This window comes from Adiantum capillus-veneris, chromosome 22, assembly GCF_014529385.1.
Source record: "Adiantum capillus-veneris isolate H3 chromosome 22, ASM1452938v2, whole genome shotgun sequence".
NCBI lineage: Eukaryota > Viridiplantae > Streptophyta > Polypodiopsida > Polypodiales > Pteridaceae > Adiantum > Adiantum capillus-veneris.
Window position 1 is genome coordinate 119721215 of NC_140952.1, and position 21345 is coordinate 119742559.

The window sequence follows — 21345 nt, forward strand, 5'->3', positions numbered from 1 at the left end:
ATGATGCATGCTTGTCAGTTGCAGCAGATTCACATGTGTGGTATTTTGACAGTGGTGCTACAAAGCACATTACCTCACATCGTGAATTTTTTACCTCTCTCGAGTTTGTCCCTCATGGGAATTCAGTCACTTGTGCCAACAACGCCTCTTATCCAGTTCAGGGAGTTGGAAAGATTGTGCTCACTGCTGCTAATGGAAGTTCCTTCACACTTGTTGATGAACTTTATGTACCTGGGATCAAGAAGAATCTCTTGTCTGTATCCGCACTTGCTAGACTTGGACTTGTAGTCAAATTTGTGGATGACAGATGTACAGTTCATGATCTCAGTTTTGGTGATGAAATTGTTGCATCTGGGCTTTTGTGCCGTGGGCTGTATAAGCTCACTTTGTATGACAAGTGTGGACAAAATTTTGCAAATGCTGTTGCAGATTCAAGGGCTATTTCAGATGAAAAACTTTGGCATGCACGTTTTGGTCATCTGAATTTTACCAGTTTGCTGCGTTTGCAGAAATTTGATATGGTTACTTCTTTGCCGCCTCTTGAAGCACCTGTCAAACATGTTTGTGAAGGCTGTATTCTGGGTAAAATGCAGCGTTCTAAGTTTCCAAAGGATGGTTCAGTTAGGGCCACATGCAGGTTGCAGCTTGTGCATAGTGATGTTTGTTGGCCCATGCAAACTCCGTCCTTGGGCAATTACATGTACTTCGTGACTTTCATTGATTATTACTCCAGGCATGCATGGGTATTTCCGCTTAAAGCGAAGTCCGAAGTTTTTATGTGCTTCAAACAATTTTTGGCTATGGCTGAAAATGTCTCAAAATGTACTATGGGCACCCTCCGTTCCGATCGAGGGGGGGAGTATATGTCTCATGAATTTAATGCATTTCTGGCTAGTCGTGGGATAAAACACCAATGTACAGTGCCTTATACACCTCAGCAAAATGGTGTTGCTGAGAGGAAAAACGGGTCACTAACGGAAATGGCACGATGTATGGTCAAAAGTCAAACTTTGCCGCATTCTTTTTGGCTTGAGGCCATCATGTGTGCCACTTATGTACTTAACAGGTGTCCTACGAAAGCTTTGTAGTCTATTACTCCATATGAAGCATGGCATGATAGAAAGCCTTCTATTGAGCACATGCGTGTTTTTGGCTGTTTGGCATATGCTTTGGTGCCACAAGTGCAGCGCAGAAAATTGGATGATAAGGCTGTCAAATGTATTTTTGTTGGTTATAGTGCTGAAAGCAAAGGTTACAGGTTGTATCATCCACAAACAAAACGTATTCTGGTTTCACGGGATGTAGTGTTTGTGGAAGATTCTGTTCAGCCCTTGCTGTCATGTACTAGAGACAGTAATGTAAGCTCACATGACATTTATGACACTTTGTTGCCTCTTTTCAGTGGTGGAAATACGAATGTAAGTTCCAATGAGGCAAATGTACAGCCTATGGGGGTTTCTGAAAATGTTTTAGAACAGCCTATTACTGATGCAGATGTACATGATGTACTTGATGAGGAAAGGGCTGAAAATGAGCAGGCTAGAGGTATGCCAAAATGGCTGGTGCACACTTTGCGTGACAGTAAATTGGATGCACCTTTATCTAGTCGTACTCGTTCAGGCTCTCGCCATGCATCTTATGCATCAGATTGTTATGCTTTGGCTGTGTCTACTTTACATGATGTTGAGTAGCCTCTGTCTTTTGATGAAGCACAGAATTCAAAAAATTGGATTGCTGCCATGAAATCAGAATATGATGCACTTATAGAGAATGACACATGGACTTTATGTGATTTGCCTCCTGGCAAAAAGGCCATTGGTACAAAGTGGGTTTACAAGTTGAAACGCAAGCCGGATGGTGAGATCGATCGCCATAAGGCTCGACTTGTTGCAAAGGGTTATGCACAACAAAAAGGCATAGATTATGAAGAGACTTTTGCTCCCACTTGTCGTATGACTACTGTACGTTTTCTATGTGCATTGGCAGCTTATTTTGGTTGGGATGTACATCAATCAGACATTGTTACTGCTTTCTTGAATGGTGACATATTTGAGGAAGTTTATGTAACGCAGCCTCGCGGTTTTGTCATAAAAGGACAAGAGGACAAAGTGTGCAAATGTAAGAAGGCTTTGTATGGGTTGAAGCAATCTCCTCGTGCTTGGTATGAGAAAGCTGACACTCATTTGGTTAAACGAGGCTTTTGTAACAGTCCAACAGAAAGCACATTGTATGTAAAGCGTGAGGATGATGTATTTCTCATTGTGGTTCTTTATGTTGATGATTTGCTGATCACTGGACCAAATGAGAGACATATTGCTGAATTTAAGGCTGATTTGAATGCTACTTTCAAGATGAAAGATTTGGGGCTGTTGCATCATTACTTGGGTATACAGTTTAAGCAGTGTGATGGTGGTATTGCCTTGTGTCAGAAAAGTTACATAGAGACATTGTTATGTAAGTTTGGACTTGTGGATTTCAAACCTATTGCCACTCCCATGGAAACAGGTTTGAAGTTGAGTCTACATGATGCTGGCGATCCTGCTGATGTCACTCTTTACCAAACTGCTGTTGGCTGCCTCATTTATGTATGCAACACGAGGCCAGATATTCAGTTTGCAGTCTCGCAGGTCAGCAGATTTATGCATAGCCCAGGGTCTAAGCATTGGCAGGCTGTCAAGAGGATTTTCCGCTACCTTAGTGGCACTTTACATCTTGGCTTGTTTTATCCCAAGGGGGGATCATTGCCGCCAGACTTACATGCTTTTTCGGACTCAGATTGGGCTGGTTGTTTTGACACGCGAGTGTCCACAAGTGGTTTTTGTTTCATGCTTGGCAGTTCATGTATATCATGGTTGAGCAAGAAGCAACCTACTGTGGCCACTTCGAGTTGTGAGGCTGAGTACAGGGCAGTCTTCACAGCTACGGTTGAGTGTGTATGGCTCAGACACCTTATGGCTGACTTGGGTGTTGGACAGGACACTGCCAACACTATCTACACTGACAGTAAGAGCGCATTGGCAGTTGCGAGGAACCCAGTTTTTCATGCTCGCACAAAGCACATTGAGGTGCATTACCACTATGTCAGGGAGAGGCTCTCAGCAGGAGAGATCAGCTTGGCTTATGTGCCAACACAGGACAACCTTGCATATCTTTTCACAAAGGCATTGTCTCGTGAGAAGCTTGAAGCTTTGCGCAAAGCTTTGGGCTTACTCCCGTTTGTGGACTGATCCTGTCCTCAGGGCATGGCACTTCCCTTTACTCATGTGCCAGCTCTCGTTCACCGCATCACTCCAGGGGGGATTTGTTACCATATACATGTGGTAGTGATGTGTGTGAACACACTAGGACCGCCGGGGCATTTTTTCCCTCTTTAGGAGGTTTTTTCCCCCGTGCATTGTATATACGCCCATCACTCTAGGGCTATCTATCTTTCCATTGCACACTAAGTAACATACTCTCTATTGTGTGCCTTGAGCTTCCTTCGTCTTCTCCAAGCTGTGTGTGTTTCTCTACAACCCTAATTCCAACATATACATGAGGAGATAGCCGATGCACATGACCATGAGAGTGTTCATAGTACTACCGAGTCTTTAGAGACCTATAGAGATAGATGCTTGCATAGAGACACCTACTCATGAGCATTCACCATAGGATTCATTGATGATTGAGCACACGAACCCCCCATGCGAGAGATGGACAAATGAGGTATTTAGAGACCATGACTGTCACCCTCCGAGTGTATACGTCACACATCATGATCCTGATACCCCTTTGATGAGAGTGACCTCTACCATTGTACTTGAGATACCCCAAGAGGTAGAGCCTACATTAGAGGATGTTCCCACCAGGAGTAGTCCCACCCATGAGCCACCTAGGACATATCAGGCCTATAGAACATCATCAAGAGCTTATGATAGGACTACTAGACATTTTTATGTGCCTCGCATGATGACACATGGTAGACCTTGAGCTAGTGACAACATGCCAATTTTGGATTGAGAGCCACAACACACATGATGGACTATCACATGGTTGGTTCACATCTAGGCAGTCACTAGAGGCACAAGGATTCTATAGAGGACATAGACAAATTTGGGTTCCTAGACCACAAACCATTGCGCATCCTCCTAGATCTACTATAGTTTCTTTGACCACACCTATGCCACAGAGATCTAGACCATTTTCACGACCATTAGAGAGGCCTACTCCATGTCGAGGACATACACGAGATAGATATCCACAACCACATATGAGGAGAGCTATATGTTTTTGTACACAAGTATTTGCTTATTGTGGCTTTTCATTGTTTGATTGAGTCCATTTTATTATGTCTTGTTATTTGCCAGTAGAGACAAATAAGTGTGTACATGCTTTAGTTAACTAACATAGACTTTAGTCTTATTGATAAGCCTTGAGGTTAGGACGTTGTGACTTTAGGTTAACTCAATTACTTGACCTACTAGTCCTAGTTGGTAGAATTATTTAAATGTTTGAGACCTTAGGAGGGTTTTAGATAGAGAGAGGCTTGCTAACTTCACAACAAAGAGAACTAGTAAGAATACAAAGGATATGGAAGCACAAAAGTGCCACAAGTGTAAAAGCTTAAGCTGGAGGAGAAATCCCAGCTGGATTTTGGTACTTCACACGTATAGCCTAAGGTATTAGAGTCCTAAAGATTCCCAGTGGGGCGCTTTTCCTTGAGAAGAAAAAAACCTCGGGCATACAAAATAAGCACTCACAAAAAATGCTCTTAAAACCAATGTGAAAAAACAAATGGAGAAGGAAAGAGAAAGAAAAATGAAAGAGAAAAAGAAAAGACTTCCATTGAGCTTAAAGTAAATATTTAAGCTTTTGTTTGGAGTTGTACAACTAGTTCGCTTATCTCTACTCATAAACACAAATAGGGAATCTTGTCTTTAGATAATTTTTTTAACTTAGCTAGTACTAGAGTAACTGTTTTAACCCTTCGTCACACCTAACTAATTCATAGACTCATCCATAAGCCCAAAACTCTTGTTTAATTCTTTTTAGCAAGTGCAATTTATTTGTCTTTTATTGGTAGTTTAACAATTCATAATTCTTTGCACTTAGTCATTCCATGATGTGCTTTACTTTTTCTTATGACTTATTTGACACATGATTATGCTTGCTACTTCATTGCCTTTTTTCTTTTGCAGGCACATTCTTCCTGGAGCATGCACCGTGACATGTCTTTGTCGGGGACGACAAAGCCTAGGAAGGGGGGAATGTTGGATGCATCCAACGTTAGCAGCCATTTTCACCTTCTCATGGACATTATTTTTCCATTTTCTATGTATATATTCATGAGCTCGCATTGAGTTTGTTTATTCACTTCATGTACTTTGAGCGGCCGTCCACAACTTTTAAAACCCTACGCATATAAGTGAAAGTAGCTCATGTGAAAAGGGGAGATATCATTTTGAGAGAAGAAGAAGAAGAAGGAGGCTATGTAGGTGGAATCAAGGAGCCGCATGTACTCTCTTCATGTACCGATTGTATGCATGCAATGAAGATGAGTCCTTTTGCCTTTCTCTTGATTTTCATTAAGTTGTGTATTAGTGTCTGGATGGTGTAGATTAAGAACTAATCGCTCTCTAATTCTTGATTGCCTATTGAATGTTTGATTCTAGTGGTGTGTGCATGATTAGATTAGTGTGTAGAGTAAGGAGTTGTGCATGCATTGCTTTAATCATAACTCCATGATCTTGGGTGAGCTTGTGATTAGGATGTGACCACAAGGATTAGTAGAGAATGCAACAATTAGCAATCTTGATTAGCATAAGGGTTAGCCTGTGTGCATACACTAATCCCCTTCTTTAGTTCTCTATTCTTCGTATTGTAGATAATGTCATGTGATTTTCCCACTCAATTCTATCTCATTTTTCTCACACAATCACCCATGTGTGATGTTTCCATGCCCTAGCCGGGGCGCTACCATTCTTGGATTGATAGTTTTGTCGATTCTTTGGAGCTATTCTATGAGGGAGTTAACAATCACTTCCACCTTGAAACCCAAATACATTGCAATCTACAGCTGCGTTTGATGAGTCATCTAGACTTGTTCCTTCCTCACTTCAAGCTCTACATATCCAATCCAAGAATCAGCTTCTCAAACATCCTTCACCTTCCACCTTGTCAGGCCCTATCTAGAGTCTTTTTGGTCTGGGAAACCACATAAAGCATACATCTCCACTATTAGTTGCCTGTCCAGGCTCTTATTTGCGTTAGCCCTCTGTCATGCATCTATAAGCATACACATCACTGTCTGTGTCCTCTGCTAGGGTCGACGCACTTTGCCTGCACCAACATTACTTGCAAAACTTGCCACCTCCTTCACCTTCCCCATCATGAATCTCTCTATTGCTAAGTCTTGCTGTGAGTAGCTCTTCAAACACCCACCCCCTTGATGAGTGTCTGAACATCCATAATTACACTCAATGTTCGGGATGAACCATTTTCCCAAACATACAAAATTTCGTTACTTGAATTTTCCAAGAGTAAATTTTTAAAGATACGGTTATTTTTTTATTTTTTAACACTGTTTTTCTCTATTTTGGGGCAAAATTCCTCCTTTTGCGCTTGCCCTCAACTGACATTTTTGAAATCGAAAAAGACACTATATTAAGTTGAGACACACTTTTCCTACACACTACCTGCAGTTGCCGGCATGCGGAATTATGCCCCCTTACCCTGATATTCACATAAAATATCTTGATGATTCACCTCTCATCCCCATGGATCCATGACCCAGGTGATGGGAAAAAATCCCCCTCGAAGCTGGCCCAGCCGCCACTCCCCAGGTGATGGGATAATCCCGTCTTGATGCGAACTCTCGCTGCGTCCCTCTGTTGCCACCACATATCTAGACTGGTCGTCATGTCCTCACTGATACCCCTCCACTCCTCTCTTTCGAGCTAGACAGGTCTGGCATCTTCTCCCCGTGCGTCTGACCTCCGATGCTTCATGAAGTCGCGTATGCACCTCCTCATCCAAGCATTGTCAAATGTATTCTCCAGAGAGGGAACTGGAAACTCCCGATGCAGTGTAGCAATAACATAATCCTTGGAGGCTTTATCCTTAGCCCTTCAAGAGATCATGATAGTGTCTTGGAAAACCTGTCTACACAACTGTCGTATGTGGCCCATCACTTGCTTCCCCTCATGGTTCATGATGATCTCATTGGACATGCGATCAATGAGGTAGATGTATTCCTATGGCACGTCTCTATCATGAACTATAGCAACCCTATCCGGTGAATGCTCATTGTCTAGGCCTCTTGGCAACCCCGATGCAGTGTCCGCGTCACTCCTTGGCATCTTCAACACACACAGTGGCCAGGACACCACTCTCAAATGCGTAGGCAGTATAATCCTTCTGTTTAGTATGAGCAGTCTCGGAAGCAGGGACACTCCTCGGTGAGTCATGGGGACTCTGTGACACATGAGCTCTATAAAAAACATGCTCCTTGACACAACAACCACCACCGCCAGACTGTCGTGAAAGTTTGATATGCCAACTACGTCGGTTGGAGGCCGACACAGCACTGCGCTCCGAGTGCAATGGAGACTGAGGCTGCAATCACGAAGGAGGTTATTGGTCTCTACTCATAGATGTTGTTTGCCCCTCCACTAAATCTAGTTGATTGGGTGAAACAGACGCTAAGAAGCGCTCTATGTTCACTTTGCTCGGGCGAGCACTACTACTGCCATGATCACTCATACTGATGGTGTTTGAGAACCTGCAACTACCCAAGAATATAGAAACCTGCATATACAAAATAGATTAGACATACCGCTCTCTCTCTCTCTCGTGATAGATAAAGATCTGTTGCAAGTAATTGAGAGGCATTCTAATGTGGACCATGCATGACTATCCCGGACTAGCACAATGCTCAGGTGATTTATCCTCAAACTCAAACTCAAACTCAAACACTATAAATCTTGGTTTCTCTCAAGCTTATCTATTGTCATGTGTATACATGCAGGGCTTCAAACAAGGGGATAGAGAGCATGTGTCATGCGTGGACCTAGACTTAATGCACGCCGGGATCCCTCATTGAAGAAGCAAATCTACGAAGGTCATTAAGCGAATCTTCTAGAGAATCATGAGTTATGCGACGGTTTTTGGGAAGAGAGCCACCAAGGATGTATGCTCAAGCATGGTCAGAGCAGAAAGAGAGCCATCAAGGATGTCTGCAAGTCCAAAGGGTAGCATGGTAAAAGTTTTGCGCGTATTAAAGTCCCTACTTTACATTGGAGAGTGGCTAGACTTGAGAAATTTAAATTTTGTTTAATCGTCATCACTACCACTCTAAGCCAAATAAGTCCTCAAAGGGCAGACAGATCTTGCTCTCTTCTAGCAAAGAAGCAGGAAGCGTGCATCGCTACTCGCTAAGGTTTAATTTGAAGCCGGCTTGAACTCCTCGTCATAGGAATCCCTCCCCCTTCATGAGTCCTCTCTCTCCCTCTCTCTCTCTCTCTACACAAGAATCCCTCCCCCTATTATCTATAGTATAGATTATAACTTGTCCATATTTTGTTCTTTATTCAATATTAAGATTAAATGTTCGTATGTTTAATGCAAGTATGGATGATGATGAGTTTCTTTTTTGTTTGTCACCTCAGTAGAGGAGGTGGTACGAGGAGCGTCATCGCTCTGGAGCACCATCACGTTATTCCACTCCTTTAGTGTCTCCCTCTATTTTTTAGCATTCAGCACGCTTCAAGACTTCGGTTTTGATAGGACAATCTTCACACTCTTCTAGGCACCGACACTCTAGTGGTGGCAACGTCGGTTGCTGTGGCGATGCCATCGCTGATGCCTGGACATCACCTCGTGTTCGACGAGGCTCCTTACCTTCCCCTTATTTACCCACCTCCACACCAGCCATTTCATCACCATCTACGTCAGGTTTTGCATGACTATCGGCCGTTCTTGGCTACACACCACTAGCTACTCCTCCGGGAGTCACCCTAGTGACACTCCTCGCTTCGGGGCCCACTCTCTAGTGAAGACACCTAGTGTTTGTACCCCCATCGAGACACCACTCGATACCCCTGTCAAGACACCCACGTTCACGTGTCACAGGGGACAAGACTTACCGTACTCGATCGACATCAGCGGTGGCATCATCTTGGATGACGAAGGCAAGAAGGTGATCTCGCGCATGCGCAATCTTTGCTCTCAGGTGTTTCGACACTACATACTAAACACCTGGATTGCAGTGCCAGAATTAAAATATAGAGTCATCAACATGTTGTATGATGATTTTTTCATGTCAAATCGGGATGAGAGCTTCAATGAAGACTTGATGAAGGTTCAAATGCACAAATACTGCAAGCACAAGCATTTTGAATTATAAAAAGCAATAAATCATGGGTGGAACAAACTAGATTGGCTTGCTAAAGAAGATTGGAAGAATGCAAAGCGAGCAGCGCGCGAGAATCTTGACAAGTGGAAGCAACAAAAGGAGGCAACCAAAGCGCAAGTAGAGGCAGGGAGCTCACACGACTTGGGGAGTGGTGGGTGAGAATCATTTGAGGCTGATTTTGTAAGTATTTTTGCATTGCCCTTTAGGTTTGGTAGTTACGTCTATTTGTACTTTTAAATTCTAACGTAATGTATTCTTTGTATGTTTTGAACAGTGGTCGATGACAGGACGTGACCCCACACCGTACGAGCGCGAGTACACGAGTAGAAAGGGCTTAAATGCCCTGATGGACATTCTTAGTTCTTGTGGTGGCATGGTTAGTATTTCACTTTACTCTTCTACATTTGTTGCATTTTAATGATAAGCTAAGAAAATAGATTGTTTTGTAATTATATATTTATACTTACGAAAATTCTTTTTTTTTTCAGAATCCGATAGATACGCCACTTGGACACGATGAGACGTCTGATTAAACGACCTCAGTCTAGCTGTAGCTAGATAGCACTAGTTTTCTTTTGTCATAGCACGTATAATGAGATGACGTGTGTACGTCTTTTTATAACTATTGAAAAATGTAACTATTGAAAACGATGTATTTTCTCAATAATGACAATTGTGTTGTAACTATTACATTTGCAAAGCTTAACAATCAAGTAATTTTGGTTATGACGTGTATCATTTTGTCATTAATTTACTTTCGTCAATTCACTTTTGTCAATTTTGTATCTTTATTCTGCAAACAATACTATGCATGATGGAGTTAATGGTTATATTGTTTTGTGGCTGACTACTTTGGGTCTATATCTTGCACTTTCTTTCAAAGGAGAATCTGTGCTTATCTTCAATTCATTTAGGTATATTTTATTCTGGAAACATTCAATATGGTTGATGGGTGGCAGGGCATTCAATGTTCTACCACCCAAAGTTTTTTATTCTTGGGCGTTGCTATAAGCATCTCTATATAAGGTTTTGCAACATCACTACCAGCGCAGCAAGAGAAGGATTTCTAGCATTACTATGGGCATTGTTGTAGGCATCGCTATATAGCGATACATATAACGACGCTTATAAAGATGCCTATAGAAATACCTATAGCAACGTTCCCGTAGGAAAGCTTTTAGCAACGTCGGGGAGTAAAAAACTCAATGTATTTTTGTTGTTAAAAGTGTCACAAGTGCATATAACCTCTTGTAGTGGCTGCAGCCGCAGGTAAGAGCTCTACGCATTCACGTAAGCATTTCACAATATTTTGTAGCTTTTGGCATCGTTGACCTGCTGCTTAATTTCATCATAAGTAGGGATTTAAGATCTAAAATCAAATTTAAGTATAGGCAAGGTATTGGGGCATCATTGCTAAGCATTTAGATCTACATTTTGGGTAGAAAACGACTAGGTCAAAAACTCACAGCTGTTAATAATCACGATTTTTGCACTTGACCTAAAGTGAAATTTGAGACCACAAGCGTGTGTGCTTAGGTCTTATAAACATGTCCTAGAAGTTTCGTAACATTTGGATGTCGTTTGATGCTGTAAAGTTTGATGTCGTTTCGTAACGTTTGATGTCGTTTGTCGTTTGTCAATGATGAGCGATTATCTTTTGGTAAGTTGTTTGTTGTTTTCCAATAGATTGACAACCTCTTGTAGCCTCTTTTCACTAGTTGCGTCAGCTTTGTCCCATGGATTTACATTCGTGGTTCTCGCTACATCTGCAATAAGATAGAAGTAAGGTTAGACACCCATCCCACATTTGGTGCCGCTGGTGGGGATTGAAGAGACATAAAGTAGTGAAAAACACGATCGTCTTGTGAAGTTGTCCTTTAACTTCCCCTAGGATCTCCTAGAGTCAAAACATTCTTTTTAAACCGCATATCTTTTCCCATGTAGAGGTAGCTTGGAAGTAGGTTGTACTTGCTAAGTACCTTTAGGATTGTAGGATTGTAGAATTAGATTAGGATTTTGAGAATGATTGGTGGACGAGACAACTCTCAAAAAACCATAAAAAACAAGAAAACAGTGTTTGTGGACAGTTTCCACAACCCCATTGCAGTAGAACCTAGGAGTAGGGTAAGTAGAATTGGAGGTGGAATTTAGAGCATTGCTCGCTCCAAAAGAATCAATGGGATGTTTATGTGAAGTTGCAAAATTTCAGGTCTACGGCTAGAAATAGCACGAGAAGACTGTCAACCACTGAATCCGACTGAAGAGCATGCTTTAAAAGTTGTACGAACTAGTGGGTAAGCTTAAGGATGCATTGAGGTAAAAATTTCAAGAGTTTGCAAAAACTCAGATTTACTTTTTCTTAACATTTTAGCGTTTTGACTTGACTCAAAGGCTTAACACTAGGTTGGTAACCTAACAGGACATAAAAGTGTCCTTTCAGGGTTTTGAAAAAAACCTCCAAAACCATAGTAGATCCACTCATTTTGTAAAATCCTTTCATGAGGTTATAGTTCAAGGCCTACTACACATGTAAAAAATAAGAAACTTGTAAAATTTCTCATCTTTTGGTCACACCATGCCTCCAAAGTTGATGGACTAGTACATTTTCATCAAAACAGTCATTTCTTACGTTTTGTTGCATAAAAATAAGATTAGGGATTTTTGTAGGACTTGAGATAAATTCCCTAGTTAACTTCAATGGGTTAGTGATCAGAACATATGATTGCTTCTCACTCACTGTTTTTTGTTTTGCCAAAAGAAATAGGTACAAAAAAGTTGAATTTTTACCATTCTGCAAACCTATCATCAAAGTTTCTATAGCCACACTCAATACAAATAATATATGCATATTTTCTTAGTTCCTTATTGTCCTTTAGGTTCATAAGGAGCCATGGAGCATGTCAAAAGAATAATACATCTCTTACCAAGGGGAATCTTGGGGACAAAGATGAAGTGCTAAATACAGCAAACATGAAAAAACTGGGTTCAACATTATGAGTTGTAGAATCCCATAGAATCTATTCAATATCTAGCCAAATTTGATCCTTATGACTAGAGATGGTTACTACCTACAAAATGCATGTAGTTGTCACAAGAAACTAACAATATTGAAAAAGCTATACTTGGTATACTAGAATGTTTTGTTTTCTTCTAAAATTGAAAAAATCAACCATCGTTGTCTACTATGCAAAATAGGGTATTGGGTGCCCCAAAACTCAAGGAATATTAGCTTTATGTTACAATATGCGACATAGAAAATCAAAACTGCATTTGGATATCATGAAAGCCACCAAAAAAATCATAGAAGAGCTAAAATTGGCTAAAAAACAGGATTTGACAATTTTTGTAATTTGGTCATAACTTACAACTTTAACATTTATTTCTCCCTAGAAGCATCAGAACATGTTGAGGACTACTAAAGATAGTTCTCTAGCATTATAGACCTCACAAACATGAATTCTAGAGTTGTATAGTTGCAAAAAGTTGAAAAAGCCAAAAACAAGAGCCGTTTTTTCACACAGTTTAGGTTGTGAAATGTTGTGCAAGGACAAGGTTAAAGATGGAATTGATATTCCAAAAAAAGGTCGAGTTTTTTTCAGCTCATGAGACAACTTTCTAGACAGATAGCACCTCAAAATCCATTTTGAAACTCTTGACAGAATTCAAGGAAAATGGTCACTTAACAGGACATAAAAGTGTCCCATTACCAACCTAGTGTTAAAATAGCTCATGAAAAGACTGTCCAAGGAAAAAGTTCAAAAAAGTGCTCATTTTAGGCTTAAAGTAAATAATCGTGATTATTTACTTTCAGCTCAAAAGTGACCAAGGTTGATACCAGAGACTTTATGCATGTGTACAACCATCGTTTGTAAAGGCCCATAGAATTTGGATCACCAAAACTGGGTAAAAACTGAATTCTTTACTGACTTTCGAGAACTTGAGTATAAATTGGAAAAATTTTGTTCAAACTCAATGGAACTTAACTTATAGGTTTATGTTGATCTGATAAACAAGTGTACATGCCTAATTGACAAAAAACGATGCAAAAATTTACCATAAGTAAAATAATCGTGATTATTAATTTTGTCTCATTTTTCAACTTTTTTTTACCAAACCAGCATACCACTAGTTTTAGCATGTTGCATTGAGCCCACAAATCAAATTTAGTAAGATTTGGATTATTGGATTGAAAATTGTGGCCAAATTTGCAAAGTCAGTCTGCAGACATAAAACTAATCACCATTTGAGCAAAAATTATCCAAACTTGATGAAACTTGGCTAGGAAGATTAAGTTAAGTTGCTTAGGAGATCTGTATCAAGATTGTGACAAAAATTTGTTAAAAAATAGCAGGAGTAAATAATCATGATTATTTACATTTGCTACAAAATTTGATATTCTTGCACATTTGAGTATACCACAAGGTCAAGCCTATCAAGTAGACAACACAAATCAATTTTGGTGAAATTTGGATCACAAAAGTGAGACTTAAGCCGGATTCTTGAAAATTTAGTCTTGAAAATTGAGTCTGCGAGATGAACACAAAACAGTTGATAACTTGAACAAATTTTGTTCAAAATTAGTGAAGCTTGTCTAGAGACCTTAACAAGTTGCAAAACAAGCCAGAAAGTGAAAAAACTGAGAAAAGTAAATAATCATGATCATTTACTACTGATACATAGAGATAGACTTTTTGACTTTTCAACTTGTACAGTGTTAGATCAACATAATAGAAGGCCACTGGGAAATTTTGGGTTCAATCAGATCCAAATTAGTACATGTTCACTCAATTTGCAAGTTGCAAATTAGTCATTTGGCTTTTTGCAAAATTAGAATATGAAAGTCTCAAGTACTGATTCACTTAGCTCGAATTGAAGTGATATACATAGACCAGCCACAATAGTTAGCAAAAGTTGTACAGTCTTTGTGAAAGAATAGCTAAGTTGATTAAAACTGATACAGGAATCAGGTTGCAAACAAGGATTTAAAAGCTTCACAGAAGTTTCAATCAAGTCAAGTGGAAGAAGTTGACAACAAGTCAATCCAATGGTAACTACTCTATCCAGGGCTTCACAAGTCTATATAAACCTTAGATCTGGTTGTATACTAGCAAATCAAGGCATGTTTGGAGAGACTGCTAGTAGAGTATCCACCAAAGAGAGTGTGAATCAAGGAGATCACTTCGACACTATCTTTGAAGAAGTCTCAAAAAAAAATTCAGACTCAGCATCTAAAAGGTCTTCCTGTTGGACTCATTCAACAACAGGAGCGGTGCAATATAAGTACATACTATCTTTTTATAAGACTAATCTCCATGGAGCTCACGTTTACCTGGATCCTAATGAAGATTATGCTATTCGCATTGATGACCATGGCATAGAATTTGAAGAGGAGATAAGGGCAAACAAATAAGGAAAAATGTACATGGATAGAAACGCAACTCAGTATTTACAAGCTGAAAACCCTGACGTGATAGACAAATGGGGGTTAGAAGTCAATACCATAATTTCAAATATGGCAGCAAAAGAAGGACCACCGACTTTGGAATTCAAGGGATACGATCAAGTTGATTTGAAGCCTTTGAGACGGCTTAGTACGGATAATCCTAGGATTGGAGTCTATTGTTGGGAGGATAGAAACGTCAAAGATCTTCTATGGACTTTTCATGCCAAATTAGGACAACTAACGCCCATGAAGATCATCTGTATCTTCAAAATCAAAGACAAGGGTTTAGCAGATCTACCAACCTACCTGTTTAGGGATTGTTATAACAATAACTCTGTTATGATGACTCCTGAAGAGGTGGAACAAACCAAATACCAAGGGTACTCCATAAGGGATTGGATGTTGGGCCAAGGACCAGAAACTATTCCAAGAGATGAACTCCGCGAGAGATCTTTTAAGAGAAATGTTAAGAAACCAAAAACCACCTCATCACAAAGTAAATTGGGTGACACTAAGGCCAATCCAGGGCTACATGAGTCACTATTTCCAACAGATTGGTTTGAAAGACTCCAAACAGGACCAATTGCCAAGAGACCGGGAGTTGAACCAAATAGACGTGTCAAACCAACTGATTTTCAAAATGGATCAAAAAATACAGTGGATCTGGGGATCCATATGATCACTTCACAAGCTTTAAGAAAGTGCTAAGAGTAGAACGCATATTTGATTTCCATACTCAATTCGAGGGATTTGTAATGACATTAGAAGGAAAATCACTGACATGGTTTCAAAACATCCCACCAAGGTCAATCATGGACTTAAATACATTAGCTCAAGGATTTGTAGCTCCTTATTTCAAAATGAAGATCAAACACAATACGGTAGCTCAAATCTATAGCTTCAAACAAAAACAAGGTGAGTCTATTAGGGATTGTGCAACTAGAATGAAACAATCCATTGCAAGATGCCCAGAGCTAGAGATACCTGCAAAAGAAAGACTCGTATCATTGTTTCTAGAGGGACTGCTAAAAAAAGAACTTCATGCTATATTCTGTAGCAAGAAGCATGTGACCCTAGAAGAGTGTGTGTCAGATGCTATTGACTTAGGAGACAATTGTGATATTTTCAATGTAGAAGATGTCCCTAAGGATAACCAAAGCGAGAAAACAACATCCACAAAACCAGCACAAGTGAGAACGGCTGCTGCAGCATCGCTTTCAACCATAGAATACATGCGCAAAAGGATGAATGACATGATGAATAACATGCAAAAAGCACATATGAGGGGACCAAGGCAAGGGATACCTCAAAAGGACAACCAATTAGGCCACAAAAATGGTGTGCAATCAAAGGTAAATGGACCAACCATGAGACCAATGAGTGCTATTATTGACCAAAGTATGATGGGAATATGTGCCTATGAGGCCACAAGGACAACCCATGTACAGATATCGGTCTAATATAGCCCTAGCTCAAAGACCACCGATTGGTATGGAAAGACCTCAACGTGTGTTGTGTCAACAACCTCCATATCCTCGACATAATGTAGTACCTATAAAGTACATGCATTCAGAGGGAGTCATAGATGAACAAGCACTAGTGCCTGTTATACCCTATGTTGAGCCTAGTCCATCTACAGTAATGGTAAAAAGAGATTGGTATAATTCACATCCACCACCAACAGAAGAACATGTGACTTATACTACGCCAACGCTTACAACAATGTACTATGTATCTAATCAAGATGTTAGACCTCCAATGGTAAGACCAATGATTAAGCCAAGAACTGGGAACTGTCACATAAATGTGGTGCAGATGATCACTAGAAAAATGAATGCCCAAAGCCGGACAAAAACCTTAAGCCAGCTGAAGCTTATTGCATACAATGTTGCAAAAAGGGAGGACACTTCCTTGAAAATTGTCCAAAAAATCCTTTAAACAAGGGTAGAACATTAGTGAACGTAGTCCAAGTGATACCTAGTAGCTCATCCGAGAGTGAACTGATTATTCCAATCAAGGTAATCACCAGATCCCGGGCTAAGAAGAAGAAACATAACTCCTCTAATGATTCAAAAAATACTAAAATTTCCTCTCAAAAGACCAAAAGAAGCAGAAGCAAAAGGTATGAGATGAGAAAACAGAAACAAAGGGCTGAAATCAAGGAGAAAGCAAAGAAACTATTCCAAGAAAAAGTGAAAGGAACTGGAAGCGAAATCAAGGAAACCACTGTGAAATATGGAGGATCGATTTTGGTAGACAAAATTTTTGAGCCTATTAATGCAACCTTGGCAGCTTACCGAGCGGGACTTAAAGCAAGCCAAAACATGGAAAACAAATGGAAAAACTATCCTTCTCTAGACATGGAAGCGGCTAACCTTGAAGCTTATCAAAATTTGGTAAGAATTACTCAAGAGATGCTAGAAAAACAGAAAACTAGGCTCAAAAGTATGGCAAAACCTGAGGAGCTTGTGGTAGGAACTAGTAAAGAGAAATCCAAAGTGGTGGTAGAACCCCACCTTCAAACAAAAGAACCACACCTTATAGTGCTTGAAAACAAAGATTCCTTAGACAGAATTACATTCGTAGAAGAAGACTGGCCAGGACACTTATGGAAAAAAGTTAGAGAGATTAATGATGGGAGACTAGCTCTAAAGTCAACTCCTATAGAGGAAGTTTGGTTAGACAATCTACCTCTTGATATGGACATGGATGTACAATCCTTGTATGGAGATTGCGGCTCTGAAGCTTCAGGAATGTCTAGACCATTGGCTTTGAAAACACTACCCTCTTACTTGGGAGATAACGAAGATGAATCCATAGTGTGTAAAACCACTCGGGTAAAGAGAGTGGAATAGACCCTAGAAGTAGACAACATTCATTCAATCATCTCTACACCCATTCAATACACTCTTACTGTAGGAGAACTAATAAAAATCAAACCATATCTATGGAATGATCTAAAAAAAACTCTAGAGAAGGTGGGGATAACATAGCTAATCCCAAATAATTTGGGAAAATTAAAACATGAATTGGATAACAAAGAGATTCGATTTGTTCCAATGAGCAAAGTTGGAGAATACTACAAAGGGAAAGAAGGAAACACAACCCTTCTAGTGAAATATAATGATATAGAAATCATGGCAATGCTGGATAGTGGAGCAGGCATAGCCATAGCCACAAAAGCAATATGGGAATCATGGGGACAACCAGCCATTAGACAAACTCGAATGAAATTGCAATTGGTTGATGGACACATCGAAAGGTCCTTAGGACTACTTGAAAAAGAGATAGTTAATCCTTGTGAAATTTATTACCAACACACTTTTACCATAGTGGACTTATTTGGAAAGAAACTCAATTATAAAATGATCTTGGAAAGACCTTTCATGTGACAAGTACAACTCATCCACCATTGGGGAAATAATTATCTGTACTTGAAGCAAGTGGGATCAATAACAACAGTCAATCTAAAACATCACACTATAGAGATGTCATGAAAATGTCCATTCAAGAATTTGACTCGGTCTCTTCGGTGGAAACTAAGCTTCCATGTTGGTTGAACAAAGATACTCCTATTTGGATGTGCGAAGCATCAAAAAAGGGAGCTTAAAACAAGAATAATGTATCTTAGAAAGGGATTGCACATACAAAGCCTATGTACGTGAATCCTTTCCAGAGCATTTTTTTGAGCCATTTAAGTGGACTCAAATTTTAGCAACAATAGATATATGTGTAAATACGTCAATGCCTACTCGATTTTGCAATGAGAATGGCTATGACATAACTCCTATACAAATGGTCTCAACCCTTCACATTGAAGACGAAACTCACGAATCCAAGGACTTGATGAAAGCTCAACAAGTCTTTTGAGACCTCTACTATGATGCAACAGATGAGTTAGAAGAACAATCAACTACCTCAGATGATTCAGGGTCGGAAAAATAACATGTGAGAGCTAAACTACTCATGAAAGGAGGGGAGGAATTTTTTTTGGTTTTCCAAACCAGAAGTCAAGAAGACAAAAATGGTATAGAAGAAAAAGAGACACGACAAATTTGAAAGCTAGACCTATGCCATCAGTCTCCAATAGAACACAGCTTCTGATGCAGATAGATGCACATGATTGTGTCAAGGACAAAATCACTAGTAGATATCCTTTAAATGAAAAGCAGGAAATATAAAAAACTTTAAGAAAAACAAGAAAGGAAACTCAAGAAAAACCTAAATACCAGGACAAGAATTCAACCATGACACGAGTTAAATGGAAAAAGAATTATCAAGAATTGAGAAAAGCTCTAAAGGAGATATATACAACTAAAATGGAAACCACTGAGGAAGATGGTAAAGATGTAATGAGTGTTCCATCCCATTACAAGAAATATACTCTCCAAGACCAAAAAATCATAGTTGAAGAGCCTATCAGGGAAATGCGAAAATAGGGCGAGCCTACGAAGGACCTGAAAACGCAAAAAAGATAGATCTGGCTGAACCAGGAGAAGAGCCTATACCTGCCTTCGCATTGCAAATGACCTAACAGAAGAAGAAGAATAGATTTTTCTAAGCTTACTGAAAGAATACTGAAATGTCTTTGCTTGGTCTTACAAGGATCTCAAGGGTGTTATCCAAAACTCTATCAACATACCATACCCATGAGAGATGATGCAAAACCAAGTAGACAAAGGCCATACACTTATAATGATACATTTTCCAGGAAGATCAAAGAAGAGATTGAAAAGCTAAAGGAAGCCAAATTCATTTATGAAATTAAACATATAGATGGGTGTCTCCAATTATGGTAGTACCCAAGAAAAATGAAAAATTACGAGTGTGTGTCAATCTCAAGAAAGTGAATGCAGCTACCATAAGAGAAAACTTTTCTCTTCCAATCACTGAGCATGTTTTAGAATGTGTTGCAAGAAAAGAGGCTTACAACTTTTTAGATGTCTTCTCGAGATACACTCAACTTTTGGTTGAACCCAAAGATTAACATAAAACTGCCTTTGCAACTGAATGGCGTATTTTTGCCTATCGGGTAATGCCTTTTGGGTTAACTAATGCTCTTGCCACCTTCCAAAGATTGATGAGCCATGCTTTTAAAGAATATCTTTGGGATTTCTCGGAAGTATATATGGATGATTTATGTGCACATTCATCAATCCGAGCTGATCATTTTGAACACCTCAAAAAGGTATTCAAAAAATGTAGACTTTATAGGATTTTCTTAAATCCTGAAAAGTGCACATTCGTGGGTAGACAAGGAAAATTTCTTGGACATATAGTGTCTAAAAACTGCATAGCTACTACTGATATGGATAATATTCATGTTATTTTTGATTTTCCTAGAGACAAAGGAGTCCAAGATTTCATGGGACATTGTGGATATTGCAGATGGTTCATTTACATGTACTCTATAATTGGAAAACCCATGTATAGCTTGATTACACACTTTGAATGGACTGACGAGTGTGAAGAATCCTTCATGAAGCTTAAGCAAGCTCTCACTTTAGCTCCAATATTGAAAGCACCAAATTGAAATAAGATATTCCACATACATGTAGATGCTTCTAGCTCAACCAGGAGATGGGAAAATTGATTTCCTTTTTCTCATGCTAGTAAACAGTTGAATATGGCAGAGAAAAACTACGCAACCACCGAAAGGGAAGGATTAGGAATGATCTATGTCGTAAAAAAGTATAGATATTACCTATTAGCAAACAAATTTGTGTTCTTTGTGGACCACCAAGCTTTATTGTACTTGGTCAACAAGCCATGTAACACAGGAAGAATAGTGAGATGGTTCATCATTATTTTGGAATTTGATTGCACTGTAGTTGTGAAAAAGGGCACCACTCATCAAAGAACATATCATTTGTCAAGGATTGTTTCAAGAGAACCACCTAGGGTAGTAGACAATGATCTACTAGATGCATATCTGTTCTTCGTAGAAATGATACCTCGATGGTCAGAAAACACAGTATCATTGATGACCATAGCTCAAGTGGATTCACAAATACCACTTCCTATTACAACCAGATTAATTGAGCAATCTGCTATGTATCAATTACTAGCTGGAAGGTTGTACAAAAGAAATTGAGAAAAACTATTGCTTTTATGCATAATTCTGAGGACAAAACCCAATACCTAAGTCAAGCACATATTACCGTAGTAGGACTTCACTTTGCAAAAGACCAAAATATGCAACGGATCTTGAGACTTGGAGTATTTTGGCCAACTATGAGGAGGAATGTTCATTCGTTTGTAAAACAATGTCCTCACTGTCAAAAACAAGCACCCATACCTCATGTGACATTATTCCAAATGTTGCATGCTTCTAAGTGGAGTAACCCAACCCGGTAACTATCTAGTTACTTACTTATCAAGACGAACATTTCCTGAGGATATGAGTAAATTCCATCAGAAAGAAATTAAAACAGAAGCAAGAGACTATGCTTTGATTGGAAACCAATTGTATGGGAGAGGAAAAGATCAACATCACGTCCTTGTGCAAATG